At 33.7% G+C, this 23,838-nt stretch overlaps 1 long non-coding RNA gene across 1 annotated transcript in view; it reads right to left on the bottom strand.

Annotated features, from left to right (window-relative positions):
- The window catches only part of LOC143232094 (uncharacterized), a 72,177-nt gene extending 55,911 nt beyond the window's left edge, over positions 1-16,266 (bottom strand). The window contains exons 1-2 of the long non-coding RNA XR_013017375.1: positions 15,230-16,266; positions 12,990-13,962 (exon numbers count right to left, since the gene is read on the bottom strand). This is a non-coding gene — a long non-coding RNA (uncharacterized LOC143232094). The remainder of the gene's footprint in view (positions 1-12,989; positions 13,963-15,229) is intronic.
- Positions 16,267-23,838: the final 7,572 nt, after the last annotated feature.

Below are 23,838 nucleotides of genomic sequence, written 5' to 3'. Positions count from 1 at the left end.
CGTGGAGACGTTATAATGTGACGGTCAATCCCACTATCTGTTGGTAAAAAAAGTAGCCCAAGAGCTGGCGGTGGGTGATGATGACTAGCTAACTTCCCTCTTGTCTTACACTGCCGAATTAGGGATGGCTAGCGCAGATAGCCTTTATGTAGCTTTGCGCGAAATTCGAAAACAAACAAACAAAGCTACAGTGAAAAAAACTGCAGGTTGAAGGAAGGATTTTGGTAACTGTAATTTGAATTGTTAACGGCTTTGGAATTTTTGCCTGAATAGCATCTTATGCGCAATCGAGCTACATAGCTAGATAAGAAAATATTCAAATTCAGGTATAGTTAGTATCACACACTGATCCGGATAACGAGAATGACCCAAACGCTAACTATTAGATTCTATGCTCAACCCGCCTGCAGTCATATACTACTAAACTGTTAATATTTTCTTTGTTTTGCAGTCCATAAAGACTTAAGCCTATAATTGTTAGCCGAATAATTTCAAGCTGATTTTCCAATTTATCACACTGGTTAAGAAAGTTGAGAAGCTATCACACTTTTAAAAATAAGTGGAAAAAATTGTTCTAAAATTCGTTTAAGTGTGAACATTTGAAACACTTGTTAGATATATATAACTTTCTAATTTACCTTGTTAAAGCTACCGTAAGAATTATAGTCATCCTTGAAATATTACTACATTTAAAAGAATAATATTACATCTGTCAATTTCGACAGTGTTACTAGTAAATAACAGGCGCTGAACACATTCTAAAACCAAGCGTGTATGTGTGAGATATCCGATAACGTTTTTAAAAAAAAGACTTGTATTGCTTAGGAAATACCTCCTATGATAATTTGTTACTAACTCCTAAACTTCTATTAACGATATACCAAACTGAAACAGCGATATAGAACTAGCCGACGTAATTATGAAAAAAAAGTGTTCTTGAGTTTTAACAAGCCAATGCTGTGCAGTTTCTTCTGTGGTGATTATCATCTAAGAGGCTACGAGAAAAAACTTGCTATACAACAGTTGGAAGTTTAACATTATTTTTCATTTCAGTGTTTTTATCTCCACATTCATTCTTTTTGTCTTTCATCAACAGCGAACCAGAAAAGAAAATGATCAATTTTCTACGAGTCATTACATATGCGGACAAGCGAAGTAAAATATTCACCTTGTTCGAACCACCTCTTCTCTTGGAAACGTGTGCTATTTTCACCTTTATTTTTATAATGGCGTTATTCCTATTTCAGCTTCGAACCCAAGTGATGCTTTGAAACAGATAACTGGAGACAAATCACGTGTGTGGGTAAAAGTCGATTCCCTTTGTTTAAAGTTATTGTATAGATTCGAAACTTTCTTGCTGAAGTTTAAGTGCTCAGATTCGTGTTAAATTGAGGGTAGGAAGTAAAAATTGTCAGATATTTTTGGAAATAAAATTATTTTTGCTGCAAAATAATTTCTTCAGATAAATCACGAAATTATACATTACTTTTTTATTTTAATATAATTGTATTCGAAATGTCTTCATCTGCTCTCAAACATTTTATTTTTTTATAAACGTGTTTACTATTGGGATAAACAAAATAATTCAAAATTCAAGTTTTATATGTTTGTTTGTTTTATAAACTTACATTAGACTATCTGCTGTGTTCACGGGGGAAATCTAATTCAGGGTTTTAGGGTTATAATTCAGTGAAATTACCGTTGTTTTACTAGTGAATGTTTTTTATAGTGAAAAGCAAGTAAATTTCAAACGTAATTTTTTGTTTATTTCTACTCTGAGCCGTATTACTGAAGGATCAGATAAATAAAGATACTTATTCCTGATCTAAGACGAAACACCGCTGCAAATTTTCTTATTGTTTTTTTTTTATAACTGGACGGTTACACCTTTCTTCATTGGTTAAATGTTTTTAAATAGCGTTCAGATTAATTTCAAGCGATTTAACGAGTAGTTTTATTAATTAATTTTAATTTTCAAATAACAATAAATGAACTGTTTAAAACTTAAAGTTTCAGTATAATTAAAACAATATGTTGACAGCATTTTAGTGAAGCTTCCGAAACTTATTTGAAAACACTTTTAATAATAACAAATAATAAGAGACATTTTGTAAATGTAAGATAAGATATGGATGTAAATGCCGAAAATAATACAAATGAGAACATGGGGATTATACAGTTATTCATAGATCATTCCTAAATGACTTTTAATATTAAAATTTAACGTTACACTGCAATATACACGAGTACAAAATGGTTACGAAGACGACTAGTTTGACCGACAAAGTGAAATGGTGAAAATGCTATACATGGGAAATTCATGGACAAGGTCCTGAAGAGGGTAATACGAATAGTGTAATAAATATCTTGAATTGTATATTAATCTCGTAAATTATCGTGTAGCGTTTGTCAGTTACAATAGCCGAGAGGTGAGAAAGAGGTCTAGATTGATTCTAACACTCTCAGGTCGTCCACTACGACCTCAACACAGTTTCAGATAATCCAGTGCAAAACATTATCTTCTCTTACGCATGCTTATAACGATATTTCAATATTTGCAATAAGCTACCACAATGCCCTAACTCTATAATATAACATTACTCTATCTAAGGTTGGAATATCTAAGATTATGTATCTTTATCTCATATAAAAGATGCTAGAAGTTCTATAGAAACACTATTTCTTCAATCAGATCTTATAGACTTATCTTTGGTCAATAATAAAATCGTTGTTTCCGTTTATAATTCTAGAAAGCTTTGAGCTGTAACCATATTAAACAAATTGTTGAACTCGTGAGGAACTTTCAACATGCATGTTTTCAAAGAAGAAGCAATAATCAGTAGATAAGTTAAGACTGCTTTAGTTCAATTTTTTTACACCAGATCTATGTTCTATAGTCTTTTATTTCACGTTTTTGTACACAACTTATATGCTATATAGCTTATTTGTCGATAATAAATTAGTTTCTTATATCGGTTTTGAAGTTTATTTATTTTAATTATCAGTTCTGTTCTATGCTTTCATATCAGCATTATAAACTAAAACTTTTACTGCTTGTGTTTTCAGTTCTTGTTCATTGGTTTCTACCCTACACGTTTTTGGTATCAGTTTTACGGGCTTGAACCAGCTTTTGTAGTTTAAACGTTTCGATCATCCTTTCATTCTGTATACTTATATAATTTTTCTACCTTAAAAATTTTCGTCGTTTTTTTTTCAGTTATTAAAATACCAAAATTCAAATCCACAGATTTTATATGTCGTTTCTGTTATGAATACCAGTTTGTTTTTACACGACATTTCTTAATTATCACTTCTTCGGTTCTTCAAGGAGTTTCTGTATGTTATTACTTTTAGTTATTTTTGTTTTACATTCTTCTACCTCGTTGTACTTTAAATGTTTGAACTATCCCGTATATTTTAACTATGCAATATCAGTTTGAATTCTGTGTATTTTAATCGCACTTCTCCTTTGAATTTCATACCTGTATTAGATTATTTAGGTTTTAACGGTAAATTATTATATTTTTTGTACATGGCTTTGTACTACATAAATATTATTCATAAGTTTTTTGTTTTGTTTCAGGTTTCATGTCAGACAAGCTTTACGTTTACTGTGTTTGAGGTCATTATTCCACCTAGAGATTTTCACTCTATTTATTTTTATTATTCGGTATTCTTGTATTATCTCTCTAAATATGAATTATTGGTTTTGTTTTAAATTATCTCAACTTTCTTTACATTTTGTAGATTTTAATCGTAATTTCTGTGATAATAATACTACTACTTAAAAACGTACAGTTTCTATGCTCTGTTGCTAGGAAGAGAGCTATACAATGTGCTATCTGTGTTGTCCCGAGAGGTATTGAAACCCATTTTTTGAGCGTTATAAGTATGAATTATTATTATTATTATATTAACAGCATAATTTCATCGAATATTAAGCTTTTCCTAACAAATATAAGTTTCCTTTGTTATTGTGTTACAAAAGTTTAGAACATATCTAAATATATTATTTAAACAGACAGGTTTGCTTTACACTATTTTTCTGTTGATTTTCTCATTCTTCTCTTAGTGGTAATAGTATCCGTACAGATCGTATAAACTCTTATTAATCCATCTTTTTAGTTTACAACGTACAAAATCAATCAATATAGAATTGCGTTTGAATCATTTATCATTCTAAGCAAAGCATGTAGATAGTTTTTATCTCTAAATGTATTATAACACACTCGGTTAACTTTAACTGCCCAAGTCACATGGCACAATATTATTCTGATATACACAACAAAATCGGCTGTTTTGTCAAGAAGTAAACAACGTTTAGACACACTTGATGACGAGAAACCCACTTGAAATAAAAATGTATCTCAGAACGGCTGGAGTTGGTATTAACACTTTGACTGATAAGCAGAGAACAACGTTTCGACCTTCCTAGGTCTTCAGGTTAACAAAGAGAGTTTGCAATGTAAAATATTCTAATATGTGATCTAAAGCAACATCTTCAGTCACTGAATTCAGTAGACTTAAGATGCCTTCCTCTTCTGGCGACTTTTCTGAATTCTTCGATCTAATAAATCATTATCTTGTTAGTCTACGTCTAGACGTATACTACACCGTCTCTATAAGTAAAAGTCATTTCAAATCATATAGATTCACAATGGTTCAGTGGTAAGCTTGAGAGCTAAAATTGAGATTCAATTTCTGCTTCAGGCACATCACAAATGTCGCATTGTGCTTAACAAACATATTGTATAAATTTTTAATCAGCTTTGTGTTCTGAAAAATAATTAATTTTTAACTTTCTTTAGTTGGTGTTCAGTACAAAGATAAGGTTCACAGCAAACAATTTGCACTGTACCTACCACGTGTATCGGAACCTTCAGCATTGGTTCCTGCATTTGTACTCAATAAAGACGTTTTTTGTCAGTCCTGCCTAAACAGATTTTTTTAAAACTGAGACTTATTATAAAGTTATTTTTTTCCCTAAAGGTATGTTTTGTTAAAGATATCTTTCATGAGCATTTTGTCTGGTACTATTGTATTTTAGAAAAGAACAATAATTTTTTTTATTTTCACGATAATAAGACGAACCAAAAACCAACCAATTATCTGATATTTTCACTGTGGCGAACGAATCATTATATTCTGTCTCAGCAAGAATGAGCCAATCATTATATCTGTTTCCTCCATGATAAAACGTATCACCATCTCGTCTTTTCTACGATAATGGTCCAGTCAATACATATATATATATAGGATGTCTCATCAAACATGAACCAACTACTGTCATTCTCCTGTATTACAATAAGACATAAGTATCTTCTCCCTCCATAATAACAAATCGATGATTATCTATTTTTCGTAATAATAAGCCAACCGATTATTAATTTCTTTTCAACTGACGTTTAACAAAAATTTTACATTATTAGAAACTATTCTATCCTATCTATGACATTCTTGATACACCTTACTGTACCTAACTATAGTCATTACTAGTAAAATGTGCTGCATTAACCCATTGTGCATCTTTAAACAATTTTTATTTGTTTGTTTGTAATTAAGCACAAATCTACACAATGGTTTATTTGTGCTATGCCCACCACGGGTATCGAAATCCAGTTTCTAGTGGTGTAAATCCACAGACATGCTGCTGAGTCACTGAGGAGCAACTTTAAACAAGCAGATAATATATTTCGCATTGACTTTCTAGCTTACAGGATTACAAAAATACGTTTCACAAATCATATGGACTTCAGTAGTGTGTTATACAAATTAGCAAAGCTGCATTCAGCTACCTACTGTATCCAACATGGGAATCGAACTCCGGATTTTAGCATTTTAAGTCCGTAGACTTACCTCTGTCCCAACTTCTTAAAAATACCCACCTTACCTCGAGTAACTGAAAATAAGTCTTATTGCTTTTGGATTCAGTTAATAGCGTACTTCGAGTGCGAATGTAACAAGTGTAACCCGCACTTTGGGTCTGTTGATGCGTTGTAGGAGTGACAGTTAGACTAGAGTAACCAAAGAGCTGATGATGGTGCAGCAGACTGTCTTTTCTTTGTTCTATCAGTTCAAGATTGGCCTGTCTTGAGGCTTTGAGTGAAGTTTTTAAAACAAACAAACAAAAGAGTATCAAGAGGCGCCCTCTATAGTTCATCCATTTGACTTTGTTTGCTGTTGAGCACAGAACTACACAATGAGCTATGTGTGCTGTGCCAACCAAAAGTATCAAAATCCCATTTGGAACTTTATAAAACCCCGAACTTTTGCTGAGTCACGAGGAGAACCAAATATTTGAAATTGTATCTAGTACGTTCACAAGGAAAATCCCTTGTTTTCATATTCTCTTGTGTTTTGTTGATTTCAACCACGTCCAATTGTACTCTTCAACGACTCAAAGTCTGGCATGTCCGGGTGGTTAGGGCGCTCGACTCGTAATCTGATGGTCGCGAGTTCGAATCCCCGTCACACCAAACTTGATCGCCCTTTCAGCCGTGAGAGCGTTATAGTATTACGGTCAATCCCACTATTCATGGTAAAAGAGTAGCCCAAGAGTTGGCAGTGGGTGGTGATGACTAACTGCCTTCTTTCCAGTCTCACACTACTAAACTATGGAGGGTTAGCGCAGTTAGACCTCGTATGGCTTTGTGCGAAATTTAGAACAAACACACAAATAGATGACTCGACAAGCACAACATTCTAGTCATTTTCATCCTTCTGTGATCTTAGACACGGAAGTGACGTCTTGACGTTAAAGATTAACTATTTCTATCAATAAAGTTATGTTCGTTGTCTTAATGGTCTATAACAAAAATGGTTTTAGATTAATGAAAAAATACACTGAATAGTTAAGTAACAGGTTGTAAAATATTGCAACGTTCTTCACAGTTGAATACAGTTGATTGGTTGTACTGTAAGTTCACAACAATGGTATTAAATGACAGTGTATTTTGAAATCAATACTAAATAAAAGTTCACTGTGTGAAACCGTATGTGCTTCAAAGCGGATAAAGCGCGTTGAGACAATGTAAAATGAGAAGTGATTTTGAGTGGGCTGGGAGTAGGGGAGGGGGGTATGACTCATTAAAACTTGCTTACCCAATGTTTTATATAAGCATATTGTTTGAAACTCAAATAAGAGTTCATAATTTCAAAATTAATAAGACTGCCAAGATAAATCGTTTTCGTTAAATGCGTTCCTTGCTGGTATCTGAGCTTTTCTGAACAAAAATTTGAAATTGTTCAGAAAATCATTGTAAGTAGAAACGTACTAAACTCGCACTATTCAACTGTTCATAAAATAACTTAGCTAGCTTCAATACTTACAATACTTTTCCCAGCATTCTCTACGTTGTTTACAAAAAAGTAAGAAAGGGGTCTTGCATAAATCAAGGTAGGTGCTATAAAAAAAATGAATTTTTTACAAAGGTAATTAAATGTTTGTTTCTTTTTAAAGTAAGCGCGAAGCTGCACAACAGGCTGTCTGTGTTTTTATCACCTAGAGTGTCAAAACCCAGTTTTTAGCGTTATGCGTTTTCAAGATTACCGCTAAGCCACTTGGAAATGAAAGCAAATGGGTAAACGAAGAAATCAAGATAGTAGTAATTTAGGTTATTTTCTCAAAGTAAACTGAACTTCTGAATTACTGCAAACCTAAATATATAATATATTTCAAACAGTTTGTAAAATATATATATATATATATATTATTTTAGCTAGTGTTACACACATACACGATAAAAAATGTCCATAAAGTATTCGAAGTTCAATACTATATCATACTAAACAGTAGAATAGAAAATATATAAACTTTGAAATTCATGTTAGAATGTGATAAATATATAACCTTTCAAGCAAGACTCGGATAGCTTAGTCGGTAGAGCGTTAGACTTTTAACCTAACGGTCTAGGGTTCTAGTCCATCTTCGGGCGCGTTCATATTTTGGCCCGGCATGGCCAAGCGTGTTAAGGCATGCGACTCGTAATCTGAGGGTCGCGGGTTCGCATCCTCTTCACGCCAAACATGCTCGCCCTTTCAGCCGTGGGGACGTTATAATGTTACGGTCAATCCCACTATTCGTTCGTAAAAGAGTAGCCCAAGAGTTGGCGGTGGATGGTGATGACTAGCTGCCTTCCCTCTAGCACAGATAGCCCTCGAGTAGCTTTGTGCGAATTTCAAAAACAAAACAAACAAATCTTCCGAGTGACAGAAATTGAAAACGTGATATGTGTAGTATTCTGTTTAGTTAACTTGTCCAAGTATTTGATGTTTCATTAAACATTGATAAAGAAACACTAAACAACCCATATATTAAATATATACATTAGGCCCAGCGTGGCGAGGTGGTTAAGGCAGTCGACTTATAATCCGAGAGTCGTGGGTGCGAATCCCGTCACACTAAACATGCTAGCCCTTTCAGCCGGAGGGACGTCATAATGTTACGGTCAATCCTACTATTCGTCGATAAAAGAGTAGCCCCAGAGCTGGCGGTGGGTGGTGATGACTAGCTGCCTTCCCTTTAGTCTTACACTGCTAAATTACGGATGGCTAGCGCAGATATCTCTCGTGTAGCTTGACGCTAAATTCAGTCCAAACTAAAAGGCACATATATTCGTGTACTTAAACATTTAAATGTCAGGTATTTAGGTTGTCTCTCTACGTATACTTTCATGTAACCATTTTAAGCACCTGTTCAAAATGTCAGTAATCGCAGGTGTTTGCCTCAAATATTTCTCTAATGTTGTTTAGTTTCCCACGTTTGAATCGTATTTCGGTTTAATGATTAATGTGTACACGTTTTAAAATCATATTGTTCTCCAATTTAAGATAAAAAGTTTGTATTCGCATTTACGTGTATTAAAATTGCTTTTTTCGAATTAAATGGAAAGTAATAGAAGTGCACTAGGGTGGAAAAGAATAAACGAAAAGAGCTTACAGATTATTCAAAAACTTTACTCCAAAAAAGCATAACTTTTGCTGTAAAACTAGTGTAACATAAATGTAAAATAAAGTGATTATTTCACATTATATAATTCTACACAAATGTTTAGAGTAGCGAACAGCTTTGGGTTTCAAAAATAGAGAGCATCCCTGGTTTTCACTTTATAATAGTAACAGTAACGGAAGGTGTCGGCCCGAGCGTGGCCTTACGCTTAAGTTTGCTGGACTATGGATCTGTGAGTTCAATGCCCGTGTCCCGTAAGCGTAGAACGAAATCGTGCTTCCCACTTCGGGACTATATGTGGATTATAAAAATTGACTCCCACTAGGGTATCTCAAGAGTCGATAGTGGGTGTTATTGAATAGCTGCTTTGCCCTCTAGTCTATCAGTTTGAAATTAGGGACTGCTAGCCCCGATAGCCCTTTACGCGAATATCCAAAACGAACAAACCCTAATGTAACACACCGATATATGCGTGTTAAGATATAAGCCGATAAACATGTACTAAAATATTATCTTTAATCGTATTTTCTCAGTTTTCAAAAGTAAATCTAATTCAATTTTCCACACTGTATGCGCATTATTCGTAATGTCCTCAGGTAACAAATTGGGAAATACATCATCAAGTTATCTTTAATCGTAACACACTTGTTAGCACGTTATTTTCAATACAACTTACTTCAATCGCATTTGTATTTTCATAACTTCTGGTTTTTATGTTAAATACTTGAATTTCATAATAACCTAAAGTAACAAAGTAAGAAATACAGAAAGCATTTTAGATATATCATTTTTATTCGTCCTTATCTATTATATATATCTCAGAACGGCTGGTATGTGTATTAACACTTTTACTAATAAAGCAAAGAACAACGTTTCGACCTTCCTAGGTCATCTTCATGTTAACAAGTTATATATTAATTAATATAACATTCAGCTAAAGTAACTCTATTTTTGAAATGTTTTAAGCTATATTTTTTCTGATGTTATGAGTAGCATACTTCTTGTAACTTCAAAAGTTACGGTTTAAGATCCTAGCCCTTACGAAACATTGGAGACCAACAGGTCTATTATATATTTAACTTTATGTAACATTCAAACATACAAAGGCTCAGCATGGCCAGGTGGTTAAGGCGCTCGACTTGTAATCTGAGGGTCGCGAGTTCGAATCCCCGTCGCACTAAAAATGCTAGCCCTTTCAGCCATGGAGGCATTAAAATGTTACGGTCAGTCCCACTATTCATTGATGAGAGAATAGCCAAAAAATTAGCACTGAGTGGTGGTAACTAACTACCTTCTCTCTAGACTTACATTGCTAAATTAGGTACGGCTAGCTCATATAGTCTTCGTGTAGCTTCGCGCGAAATTCAAAAACATACAAATGTGAAATAGAAACATATTAATATATATATATCACAAAAAAACGTATTCTATAAATCTGTCCAATTACAGCATCAAATATTTAACCAATTTATAACTAAACTTTTCTAATGTTTCTTCGTAATTTTTCTTTATCTTTTTCATATTTTGTGGCGTATTCGTAGATACAAATTTGTATGCTAAAAATAACATATTCACTTCACGCTAACAGCAAATATTTATGAATATTATAATACTAGTTAAGATATCTGGAAATCTCTAGATTAAAAAAAGTAACGGGTTAGACGGAGATGTGGGTCGCTCCCTTCCACTATTTTGAGCCGTACCACATGAGTAGTTTGTCCAATACAAAGGTACTTTCATTACGTGTAAGCTCCAAGCGTTTTACTACAGACCTGCTTTCTCAGCTTTTATCTTGCGATTCGTTTATTTTGTGCAATGTCTTAAGATATTCATTTTGTATGTGTAAAGGTTTTACATATTCTTTCCAAAGTAATTTTTAGGCACAATAAATACAACATCCGTATTGAAGCAGCATCCCTTGGTACTGACGACATACACGTATTTTGAACTCAAATTTGCTTCCATCAACTTTACAGATAAAATATATAACTAATGACACCATTTTTCCTAATATCACATTAAAAACCGGAAAGTTGTGCGTGTACATCTTAATGTGCTTTATTACAGAGGTATATTGCATTCATTCAGATGTTATAACACTTGCAATGCGACAGAAGTCAAATAAACACCTTATTCAGTCAGCGTCACTATTAGAATACAAAGAAAATTAAAAGCAAAAGTCAAACAGAATAAATGATAACCATCTTTCCGCCCCTTACCCAATAAAGCATAATTTCACAAGATCAAAAGAAACTTCGTGGAATAAAACTCGTTCAACCCTCAAAGAGAGTTTCTTTGGTTTGTTATTTTTCTTCTTTTTGCTCTATGTCAAAATGCATTGGCTTGATAGAGCATTTATGATAGAGCATTTAGCTTCTAAGTGATTTATGTCAGACGAAATTGTGCATACAAAAGAGAATCATTATAATAGCAACAGTTTTTATTGGTATAAATTTCAACTGATTATATCTATGTTTCAACATATCATGTGGCATTGTATCATGTACACGTATTCGCTTTGAATATTATTTTATAACTCGAAAACTTTACAAAATTCAAACCTTATAAGAATATGATTCTTAAACTAGTTGTTACAACTGCTGACATATTTATATTGAAAAGTTAACTTTTTTATTTACTCATGTAACTCAGGAATGAAGTTTGTTTGTATTTAATTTAGTGCAAATGTACACGAGGGCTAACTGCGTTAACCGTCCCTAATTTAGTTGTTTAAGACTAGAGAGAAGGCAGCTAACTAGTCATCACCACCAACTCTTGGGCTACTCTTTTACCAACAAACAATTGGACTGACCGTCACATTATAACACCTCCACGAAACCCGAGACTCTCAGATTATGAGTCAAGCATCCTAACTATCTGGCAATGCCGTACCCAGAATGGAAGTAACACCATCTTACTAAAAATTTGTGATCGAGTTCTTCAAGCTTGTTTAACATATGTTTCTGATTTATTTCAAGATTATTAAGCTAGGTATTAGACGCTTTACGTTGACTCTTTCATTGTTTGGAGTTAGTAAACATGTTTTGGTGTTTTTAGTGAAAATGCTATTACTAAGTTTATGAGTATGGTTATAATATTACTCCTTGTTTTCTCTAACCATGACCTGATATAAGGAAGTATGATGAAAGGCTTAAACATTCTTCTTCAGTTTCACCAGTCCAGACATCAAGTTCTTCTTAAGGATGGAGGGACAGTGAGATATATAACAGAACCAAGTCTAAAATAAAGCTAAAATTAGATTACATGAAGACATTAGCTTTGAAAGGCAGCGACATTTCATGGGTTTCCCGCCCTCCCTGATATTGCTAATCCAAATATAAGTAGTAAAAATAACAATATTGCTGCCTGCTTCTGAGCCTTCGTAGCATGATTTCGTATCAATCAATGAGAAAACACGTTAATGACATAATTAAAACAAATTAATTAACTTCTCTTTATTCAAATGAACAAATAATAAAGAATGTTAAAGAACAGTCTGAGGCTAACATCAGTATTTCAATATTCAGTCTTACGTACAGCAGGTTATTTTGTGTCTAGTACAAATATCGTAATTGTAAGATGAAATAATACATGCAGAAGAAGCTTACAACTTATGCAACTAATTTATTTTAATTCTAAAGAATCTTTGATGTTCTTTTAGGATGGAATTAAAAACGTGGAAATACCAAGCAATTTTCACCATTGTACTCGTTTGTTTGTTTTTATTATACGGCTTGATGTTTAGCGATGAGCACGAAAGACATTTTAATCAAAACCAACTGCAGGAAATGGTGAATTATAAATTTAAATTAATTTACGTATGATTAATAATTTAAAATGACTTAGGATTCTAATAAATACTATCTCATTATGATTGGTGCGAGATATGAAAGACGTGCAAATACCCATAAACCTATTAACCCTTATTATGTTTATCAGTATCAAAAATGTTATGAATGTCTTAAATTTTGTAGCTTCGAGAGAATTATGTAATGGTAAATTTTACACTATGAATCAATATAAATAGGTAAGTTGTACTTACCTCAAAAACATCTAGTAATTATTGAATAACCGTTTTCATTACTGAGAAAATTTTTGAAAAACTGTATTAACGATTTACGCTACCAAACTATTTTTGAGGTCTCAACTTGATGTCAGGTTGGATCATCGTAAAAATAGACTGGACTGGATGTGGTATACACCACACCAAATTTCTAAAGTTCTAAGCCATTAACAAATAAAGGAAGAATATTATAGTGGTGAATTCAATGTACAAAAGTTTTCACTCGTTGTCTTGCTCAACTGTAGGCCATTAAAAGACAAAAACAGGAAAGTATAGTGCTGAATGCAGTGTATGAAGCTCATCCTAAAAATGTTCATTCAACCAGAGATATAGATGTTGTGTTAGTTGTTAAAATATTACAGACAGTATTGCTATTTTCTTCGAACTAATATCGGACAGTACGAAAACAGTGGATTGTTGTATTAGTACCTTGAAGGATCCGTTATCCATTGGAGTGAAAATATAACATGATGAGCATGATCTGAAGAAATTATCACATATACTCGAAATGTTGTTCCAGGAATGAATGGGGTCACAGAATGTTCTAACACTATCACACCACCTTCAGCAGTGTGAGAAAAATACACTCAAGATAAAGTGTTATCTTTCCCTTGTTTTTATTCTACTAGCAGTAGAGAAGATGATGGAAACCATATTTTCACGTGCACACAGCAGCTCTTTGGATACAGTTTGTACTTTAAGCATTACTTACGCATTTTTTGTTTTGTTTTTAGTTTGCCTGTTTGTATTTGAAATACAATAGTCATAGTTTTATGACAGTTTGTCTTTGCGTTCTCTATTTGATTAGGTTCGATATAACCAAATCCTGATCACTGTTGGAGTAATCAGTCAATATAGATACAGACTTACTAACAACTGTTCAACTATTTGGTCTCTCATATTCTTCTACTTCGCTCGTCAAGTCACCAGCGGTTGGATATCACAGTTTCTCCTAGGGAGAGGAAAAATTTCCTTTAGACTGTCATTCTTGATTTAAAAATAAAGGCTTTAGAACATTCGGTCAAGAAAAAAAAAATTATAGTTAAACAGCTAAACAGCCTTCCACCACACACACAGTTGGAAAGCAGGGAAATTGCTTATTGATATCCACTGTATTTCAGTCTGACTAGACTACGATTGTATTTCCACATCTGTTGAGCTTCAAAAACCAACTGACACTTCATACATTCAGACTTTTTGCATACACAAGTAAGCAAAATGTTGCACAAATATTTAGGAAACTCTGGTGGAGTATTGTTAAACACCAGAAGTTTACAGAAAAGCTTATTTTGAATGCTTGTATACGTTAACCCGACGCCAAAATTTTCTCTCCACACTTTGGGGCCGTGGCTGCGTTACAGGAAAGACGACTAAATGTCATTATTTAATTAAAGTAGTCCAAGAGTTAACTGTAAACGAAGTAACTTCCTTCTAGTGTTTCACTTCAACATTGAAACGATTAGGGCAGGTAGTCTTTTATAACATTATGGAGACATCCGTTTTGTTTCTTTGTTTGTTTTGAATTTCGCACAAAACTACTCGGGGGCTATCTGTGCTAGCCGTCCCTAATTTAGTATTGTAAGACTAGAGGGAAGGCAGCTAGTCATCACCACCCACCGCCAACTCTTGGGCTACTCTTTTACCAACGAATATTGGGATTGACCGTCACAATATAACGCTCCCACGACTGAAAGGGCGAGCATGTTTGGCGCGACGGGGATGCGAACCCGCCACTCTCAGATTACGAGTCGCACGCCTTAACACGCTTGGCCATGCCGGGCCGTAGACATTCGTTAAAAAATAAAACAAACAATAGGTGTTATGGTACCAGCGTCATCTCAGTATTCGCTGGTGTTTACTAGAAAATATTAAAAATTGAGAAAACTTACTAATTACTTAGGAACCGCTAAACATTTTTACGTTGAATTTAATTAAATAATATTCAAAATTTCAGCTACTACTGTATTCTGTTTTGTTTCACCTGTAGTACTTTATATCCATTCAACTATTTTTGCGCTACAGAATTGTGAAGTTCGATTAAAATCAATGCATTTCTAAGGATGGTATTGTTAGTATTACATTGGGCAACATACGTTGAAGATCAACAAATTATTTACAAATATTTTACAAGTAGCTAATTTACAACTCATAAACTATTACAAAGATAAAATGGATTTCCTCAGTATAAAAAAAATTATAACTTTTGAAAGCGTACTTACTGAACTATTCCATAACGGTTCATTTACGTGCTATACTCTCTGGTATGGAAGCATTTACAGTAACACTATGGCTGAAAGACACCAACAGTATATAGTTTCAGAAGGTAACTGTGTCAAACTTAATAGCAATTCTGTCCACCTTGAGCGGCTATCGCAACTCTACAACCTCTCTCTGTATTGTATGAGTTTTAGGGTGTAGTTCCGTAAAGTGCTTCATAATGTCCTTACTGTGAAGTCCCTGCCTAAAGGATGCTGTGGGTATGGAATCCGGCTGTTTCCAGATCATGACGTAATTCCATTCTCACAAAAGTCACAGTTACTTGTTCATAGCAGGCCGTAATGAAGCGTGCACGGTGGGGACGAGCGCTGTTGTCCTTTCAAATTAAATCAAGTCGAATGACATTGACGAAAAGTCTGTCAAAGGTTATCGAAAGTTCGTTCTTTAAACGTACAGAACTGATTATATCATACCTAATGATGTACAGATAAGTATTAAGTTCATCTGAACATATACGAACAGATATATTTAATTAAATTATTTCTAAGCTTCTTTTTTGTTAATACCATCAAAGGGCAGTCTGTGAGCTTGTAATGTGCAATTTACCGTACAACCGACGTAGATGTTCTGTCTAGACTTAATAAAATTCTTTGGTGGCCGTCGCCATGTGTTGATCCCTGTTCTTATTTTGTTCAGTTTAAATCACTTATTATTTGTGTTCACGCTCAGTATGGTAAAGATCTCTCTCTCTCTCTTTTTAATTATTCGAACGTATATCTTTGGATTTATCCTCTGTTTTTATAGGAAACTATTTCAACCTTTTCGAGTGATTAATTTGAAAACAAATAAAAGTTATTACTAAATCATTGTTGTTTACGCGGCCTCTAAATACTTTGTTAGAAAGTCACTCCTAAGTCAATTTAGCTTTTCTATGGATATATATCTGCTGATTGTTTTCGTCATTGAAAATTTAAAAAACAACAACAATGGTCTCTGATATTGAAATATAATGTAACACAGCTAATAAAAGTTTCATTTATTGTTTCGTCAGGTCAATAATGTGCTTTATAGAACTACTAGCTGGAGTACCCATGCGATGGACGAGTGAAATAAGAAAAGATAGGAAATTGTGCTTCTATGTTTATCTTAACATAATAAAGACTAAAAGTGCAAAAAATACACAAAGGCGCCAATACTGAAAAGAAAGACATACTGTTTTCAAGTATTAATTCAATATGAAATTAGATGGGGAGTTCAACCCCCTCGTGACCTTCCTCGTATCATCCTGCATCACTGTGACAAGTTTGGTACTGATTGATCAAGGAATGTGGAAACGTATAAGGAACAAGCACACACACATATTGACTTTTATTTATGTAGATGATTTTACCACGAATATATTATTGTTGTGAAAATGAACAAAAACCACTTTCTTTATTCGTTTACTCTAAAATTCAACATAATCACGACTAGAAATCCAAAAGATATTTAGTAGTTGAGTATCAATGGTGTGGTAGAAATTATTCTTTTTTTTCAAATAGAAGTATATAAAAAAACAATTATCATAGATTAAGCTTAGATACACAATATTTAACCTCACAAAAGATGGTTAATTAACAATAGCTGACATACTGACAAAAAAAATTTGGTTTGAAAGTAAAGATTTGAATGGATTTTTTTCTTTAATTGAGTCATATTGATTTCACGATCGAATTTAAGATATAAAAAAGTATCTTGTGTTAATAAATCAGTAAGTCTGAAGGAATCAAATACAACCATACGTTTCATAAATGTTTCATTTATCACAACCAAAGCGTACAACTTTCTTTGTTTTCTTCACTTCTATTATTATGGCGTTTCACTGGAACCGACAGTTTTAACCATTACTTACCTAAACAAGTAAGTTATTTGAAATATTTCTGCAAAAAGTTTTGTTTATTGAACAATAAGAAATAGTTTTAAAAATATATAAGTTATCATAGATTGTTTAGTGATTTAGTTTCCTTTTGAAACTTTGCATGTTTTTAGTTGTATATCATTTTGATGGCTGTATCCTGTCGTGAACATTTTTAAACTAAACAAAAGTCACAAGACGATTTTGTGTTTTTTGTGAATAAAACATACAGAATGTTTTAAAACCTAACTCTTACTGATTGACAATCGGTAGATTATCTTAATAAATACAAAAATCACCAGAGAAACAGAACCCTGGGAATGGTGCTCGTGTTGGATTTACTGATGGAAACAGTCAGAAGATTTACCTCAGCTAACATAGATATACTTGTTGTTACTATAAGCAGTTGTAAGTAGGCATTTCTAAACAGAGTTACCTTTCTAGATTATTAATAAACGCTTTGGATTAGTTTTTGCTGAATAGAGTTAACTTTTTAATTTATCAATCAACGCTTTAGATTAGTTTTTTGATAGTTAAAAAAGCTATTTCCTAGCAACTTTTTTGTCACAGATTATAGAAAGTGCTGCTAATCAATGAAACATTCCTTACATTATTCCACCGTGTGATTTCATTTTTGCTCTATTTTAAAGAAAAAAATTAGTTTTGTCCAAAAATAACTCAAAGAAAAACAATAAACCGTATATAATCATCCCAAACACATCTACGAATTCACTGTAGAAAATCTAGATAGTGGGGAAACAACATAGTTTATTTCTTTATTTTACTTTGATTGCCTACCGGTTACATGGTTAACATTCTACTTCAGAAACATACGGAAGAGTCCTCAAAAACCATTAGTGACCTGATGATAGAGTGTTGTAATAGCTTGCAGAACATATTTAACGAAAAATGCATTTATATTTTAAAATATGTTTCTTCGTGTAGTGTAGTGTAGGTTATAAGATACTAACTTGCCTGTAGAATAACTGAAGGTGGCAACAATATCGAGATAGTGTCTCAAGTTGATTGCTCTTTTTAAACATTAAAAGCAGTAGCGTAAGTTACACACCCTAGTGTATTGCTTTAATACCAGATTATAAGGTTACATTAGAGAGGAACGTTCTATGTATCGTTACGAACTCAATAATTTAAATGCTTTTGTTTTGTCAGGTGCAAAATATTATTATTACTGAAAATTAGCTGTAACATGCCATTAGCTTCAGAATATCTTTCTTGTTTATTTGTATACTGTTTTATTTTCCAGTTGACATGAAGCGCATTCATTGGAATAACCATCCGTACACAGTATCTGACCAGTATTGGTTTACTTTGTCAGTAATGTTAAGCTTCCTTAACGTTTCTTTGCAAGGATAAATGTTGCAAAATGCTGTCTTTCAGAAAAAGTAACTGAGAAAAAAACTTACTGGGCTGCGTGAAATGTAATTCTAAGACCTTATTGAGCTGAAAACAAAGAAAGTAAAACAACTGTTACAGATTCTGGCTTTGAAGCATCTGCCGAAAACACTATTTATTCTTCTGAGCTTTCTATATACACAGATGTTATTTTGTTTTCCTATTAAATATACTGTGTCAGTGGTAATTAAAATCTTGTTCAAGAGATTGAACTTTTAACTACGTCAGTGGTGTTAAATACATTTATGTTTCAGTCAGTGGTGTTAAATACACTTATGTTTCAGTCAGTGTTAAATACACTTATGTTTCAATCAGTGATGTTAAATACAGTTATGTTTCAGTCAATGGTGTTAAATACACTTATGTTTCAGTCAGTGGTGTTAAATACACTTATGTTTCAGTCAGTGGTGTTAAATACATTTATGTTTCATTTAAATTATCTCCGAAGCTTATCTGTTTTATTCCCGAATTAAAAATGTGAACAATAAGAGGTAGTGACAAAAAGACATGTGAAAAACTGTATTAATTAGTAATTTAAGAGTAGCAAGTATTTCTTTATGTTAGTATTCCTAATGATAGAATTATCAACAGAAACAGCATAAATAATTCGTTTGATTCAAAAAGAAAATCCAACGCCAATGTTTTCTTGAGAGTGGCCCGACATGGCTAGGTGGTTAAGGCACTCGACTCATAATCAGAGGGTCTCGGATTCGAATCTCCGTCACACCAAATATGCTCACCCTTTCAACTGTGGTGGCATTATAATGTGACGGTTAATTACACTATTCGTCAGTAAAAGAGTAGCCCAAGAGTTGGCGGTGGGTGGTGATGACTAGCTGCCTTCCCTTTAGTCTTACACTGCAAGATTGTAGCTTTGCGCGAAATTGAAAACAAACTTAAATATTTAGCTCAGATATACGCCTCTACACAAACCTTATCAGCGTTACATTTTATTTTTATTATAATAGAAAGCTCTCAAATTTTTTTATTCGAAGAGGAGTTTATCAAAAAAGGTATGTTATAAAGGGATACGAAATAAAGACGAAAAATGATAGTCAAGTATTTCTATCCGGCCTTCTCTGTTTTCGTCTGCAAGTAAAACCTTAGTCTGAGAATAGTTACCTGAAACAAACCATTTCATCAAATACCTTTACTTATCATTCTTAAACTGTAACATGTGAATGAAAGTGTCAGCAACTGGCAGTAAGAAACAAGAGTGGCTGAGTTACGATACTGGGGTAAGTCACCAAATAACTGTTACCTGTCAAATGTATCTTTCTATATTTGAGAATCTCCACTCATAATATGATGTATCAGCATTACTATCAATCGCAAAGGGAGAGAAAGGACAGGTAGCAGATTACCTTAGTCACGTGGTCTCTGCTAGGTCCAACATCACAACAGCGTTATTACATTGAGTTAATAGGCACCTGGATCATCAATAAGGAATGAGATAATACGACGTGCCTACTCACTATACAGTTATCTATCACAGCTCCCCTTGAAGTTCGACCAACGTAAAACCAGGCTCTCTCGGAACACAGCCGGGCACACAAATAATGCGTCGGCGCTTATTGTAAAGGCTGATGGACGTAATGAGCGTTTGGAAAGGCTACCAGCTCGATGCTCATCATACCAGTGAGAATATGGCATCTGGTAAGGTTTTTCTATCTCAGATTCTCCTCTCTGTATCTCCTGATGACTGTAGCGATGTTCTGTGTGTTAACCATTGTTCATGTACTTGTTTTTGTGATACGTCCTAGTCTGTTCATTTCTGGCAAACCACCGGGCGTGTTTCATTATATTCGTTTAGGAATAAAATTTTACTTATATTCTGCTTACACAACTACACGCTAAGCATAGTCAATGAACAACAATAAGCAAGTAGGGTTTTGTCAGACGGAATTTTACCGCACATAAATTCGTGTGGTAGCAGCTTAGTGGTTGAAAGACAAACGAACGAGAGTGTTCAAAATGAAGAAACTCTTGGAAATAAATAAAATACTTCGTAAATTATTTAAGCTTATGAAAGTTTAAATGTTATGAAGAAAAGCTTTTGGTATAAATATCGTCTCAAAACTTTTTCCCATCAAATATTAACATTTTGTTTTTAAACATCACAGTTCATAGTCTAGAAAAAAAAAAGCCTTCAAAATAATCAATCAAATGTTTATAGCAATACAAGTTATTGTAGTGAGCCTTTCGTGTGCACAGTTCTAACAGGGATAAGTGACTGGACTTGTGCAAAGTAAAATAGAACCATTCTTCTATAAACACAAACAAATAGTATACTTTTAGTTCTCGTAGCGCATTTTTTCCCTCGTGAGCATTTTGTCGAATGAAGAAAGTTATATTAAATTTCGGAAATACTCTAGTTTCTTCCATCACTACCAGATAACGAAATGTATATTTCACTTTTTATAACGGTTATCATTATCAAACTGTCGGGACACATTCTTAGTCCCTTCGTCTGGTTGGCTCAGAATAGCTTTTGTTTGTTTTAGTTAGCAGGAAATTTGTGTCGCATCGCTGCCTTTTCTACAAATGTGTCGAACAGAACAAGAAATGTTATACGTATTCAAAAATGAAAAATTAAAATAGTAATGAGTAATCTCGAATAAACAAAGACAGTTGAGAAATGTTAATATTGGTGTCTCAATGCTTACTATTTCTTTTCAGTTCGTAAGGAGTATAGACGTCAACGGCTTACTATTAATATTTCACTAAAACTTCTGAAAACAGAAGATATTGACATCTTAACATTCTACCACAATTCCTGAGAAATGTGAATATTGACGTCTTAATATTTAACCGGATTTACAACACTAAAATCAGGGGTTCGATTCCCCTCGGTGGGCTGAGCAGATAGCCCTTCGTGGCTTTGCTATACGAAAAACACACACACACACACATAATATTTAATATTTCACTGAATTTGCAATATCCTGTCCAGTCAGTGTACAACAGTCTGACCATCATGTTACGATTTCCTCCTCTAACAAAAGTGAGAAGAGTTTTAGTGTTAAACAGAATCATTGTGATTTGAGTATTCTAAACAATAGATAGATGTTCATAAACTATATTTTAAATGCTGACAACAAATGCGAACAAAACAATGGCTTCAAACCGGCAGAATATTTCTCTTTTTAGATAACAGGTAGCGCTGTTGAGCCGTTCCGTTGTGGTTTAACAAGCATTTTTCGGATAGAATAACTTTATAAACAGTAGACATGCATATCATACATGTCATAAAAATTCAAAACACAATACAAGATAACTGAGTTCATTCTAAAATTAATATTTCTTTGTTAAACCTAAATTTATTGCCACCCCAGTTACGTGTGTCAGTGACTTTAAGTCAATTATCCATTTATAGAATTAGCATAACAAACAAATAATGTGAAGCGTTAACACGATGTTTGTAGTATTAAAACTTTGTTTAATTCTCTTCATAAGGAAAATTCCAGCCTGCCAAATAGCGTGTCTCCAGATGTACTTCCAACCCCTGATTTTCTGTGTTTTATATATCAATTCATAACCTCTTGAACACATTTTATTCGAATTCCAGCTTGTTTGTTTCTGTTTCTGTTTCACGAATGAGCAAACTTAAACGATCTGTACGAATAGAAAAATGCATCAATGGTTGTAGAAATGCTTGATTTTACTGTCACGGTTGAACCTAACATGGATGAACTCTTTTTAACGCCAGCCTGTTGAATTAATGCAAGGACCTTTTTTGTTGTAAGACTTGCCAGACTAGAGTGACTGGTGACTTTCTTATAAATCAATCTTTTTTATCTTTTTTTCTGGGGAGAAGGACAAGGAGGTTTTCTCTTTTTATTTTTAGCGTATCTGTATTGGTCAACGAACGAATCGGTAACCCCTAACTCACAAATCTTAACTTAAAGCTTTTAAAAAAGATTAAACTAGTTTTGTGCGCAATTCAAAACATTGGTCGCAGTTACTGGTTTGTCTACCAGTTTTCCTTTAATTCATATTAGTTCTCTTTGCGCTTTCTTTCAGTATCAAACAAAAATTAACAACTGTATTTTATATATGGAAGGGTTACGTATGGTCACTTAATTGGTCATTTTGTTTGTTTCATTTCAATATAAAGCTGTACAATGGTCTATCCACATCACGTTCACCGAAGGAGCAAAACCAGTAATTTTAGCGTTAAAAGCCACCAAGGTTACCGCTAAGTCCACGGAAATGCTACTTCGTCAAAGTATACAATAAACGCGGGTTATTTTTCATTGTAATCAGTTACTCCTATTCGTGAGCATAGTTAACCACATAAACAGTGTTGTTAAACAGCGTGTTTAAACATCTTATTCTGTTTTTTTTTCTGGCATATCAAATGTTGCATAGCATTAAAAATAACAAATTTCTCCAAAAAGAAAAACGTAATTCAAGAGTTAATAGTTAAATTGCACAAGATTAAGGAATCCCAGTAAGCCTAGAAAAGAAATAAACGGAATATTTGTATTTCTGTCGTTTGTTGAACTTGTTTGTTTGTTAAGATATGTTAATTAATTTAGTTAGCATAACTTAAGTATTATAAATTTTTACAGATTTATCTATTTGAAGAGAGATAAAACAGTTTCGCAGGAAAACTCAGCATCATCTTTCTTTCTGATTGCTCTCTTATATATGTATTCATTTTAACTTCTTCTCTCTTTCCAACTTTATGTTCTTGTTTGAAAATTTCTTTGCCTTGGAAAGAAAAAAAACTAAAAGCAGTAAAGCTCGTCTGATACTCTCATCCAACATACCACGTTTAGTACGGTTGCGTCGATACTAGCGTGGGCCAAGAGACCTTCGGTGGTTGGCGAATCAATGTCTGCGTGCGCTTTATCCCAATTCTGACGTGTGCGAGAGACGTTGTCAAATCCTGCGCGAGTGTGCCGTATTAGCATAATAGTAAAGTTGCTATGGCAACCATTATGTCAAACTAACATGCACATAAGCTAAAGACGTGCTGACCTCTGTGGAGAACACGATTCGGAAGCGAAGCCAGCAAGTCTGGTGGCTGTCTACCGAAATCCGTATTCACTGGTAGAAGAAGTTTACTACTTATACTAGCCTCTTCTAAGCTTCGCTACATTATCGCATACAACTGAATTCAGTCTGTTAAATAGATGCAGAACTCCACTTGTCTTTACTCAGTTGCTATCAGTTCATCGATTTGGTGTTGTTCTCTCCTCTTTTCCTGGCTTTCTCACGCATCAGGCTGGGCTGGTGGAGACAAACTGTCTGAAGAACAAACGGGCAGATGAGGAACGAAGCGGTTCTGCTTTTGAA

The sequence above is a fragment of the Tachypleus tridentatus genome, chromosome 11 (assembly GCF_004210375.1).
Source record: "Tachypleus tridentatus isolate NWPU-2018 chromosome 11, ASM421037v1, whole genome shotgun sequence".
Classification (NCBI taxonomy): domain Eukaryota; kingdom Metazoa; phylum Arthropoda; class Merostomata; order Xiphosura; family Limulidae; genus Tachypleus; species Tachypleus tridentatus.
Note: the sequence above shows the minus strand (reverse complement) of the source record. Positions and strands in the feature narration are given on the sequence as shown.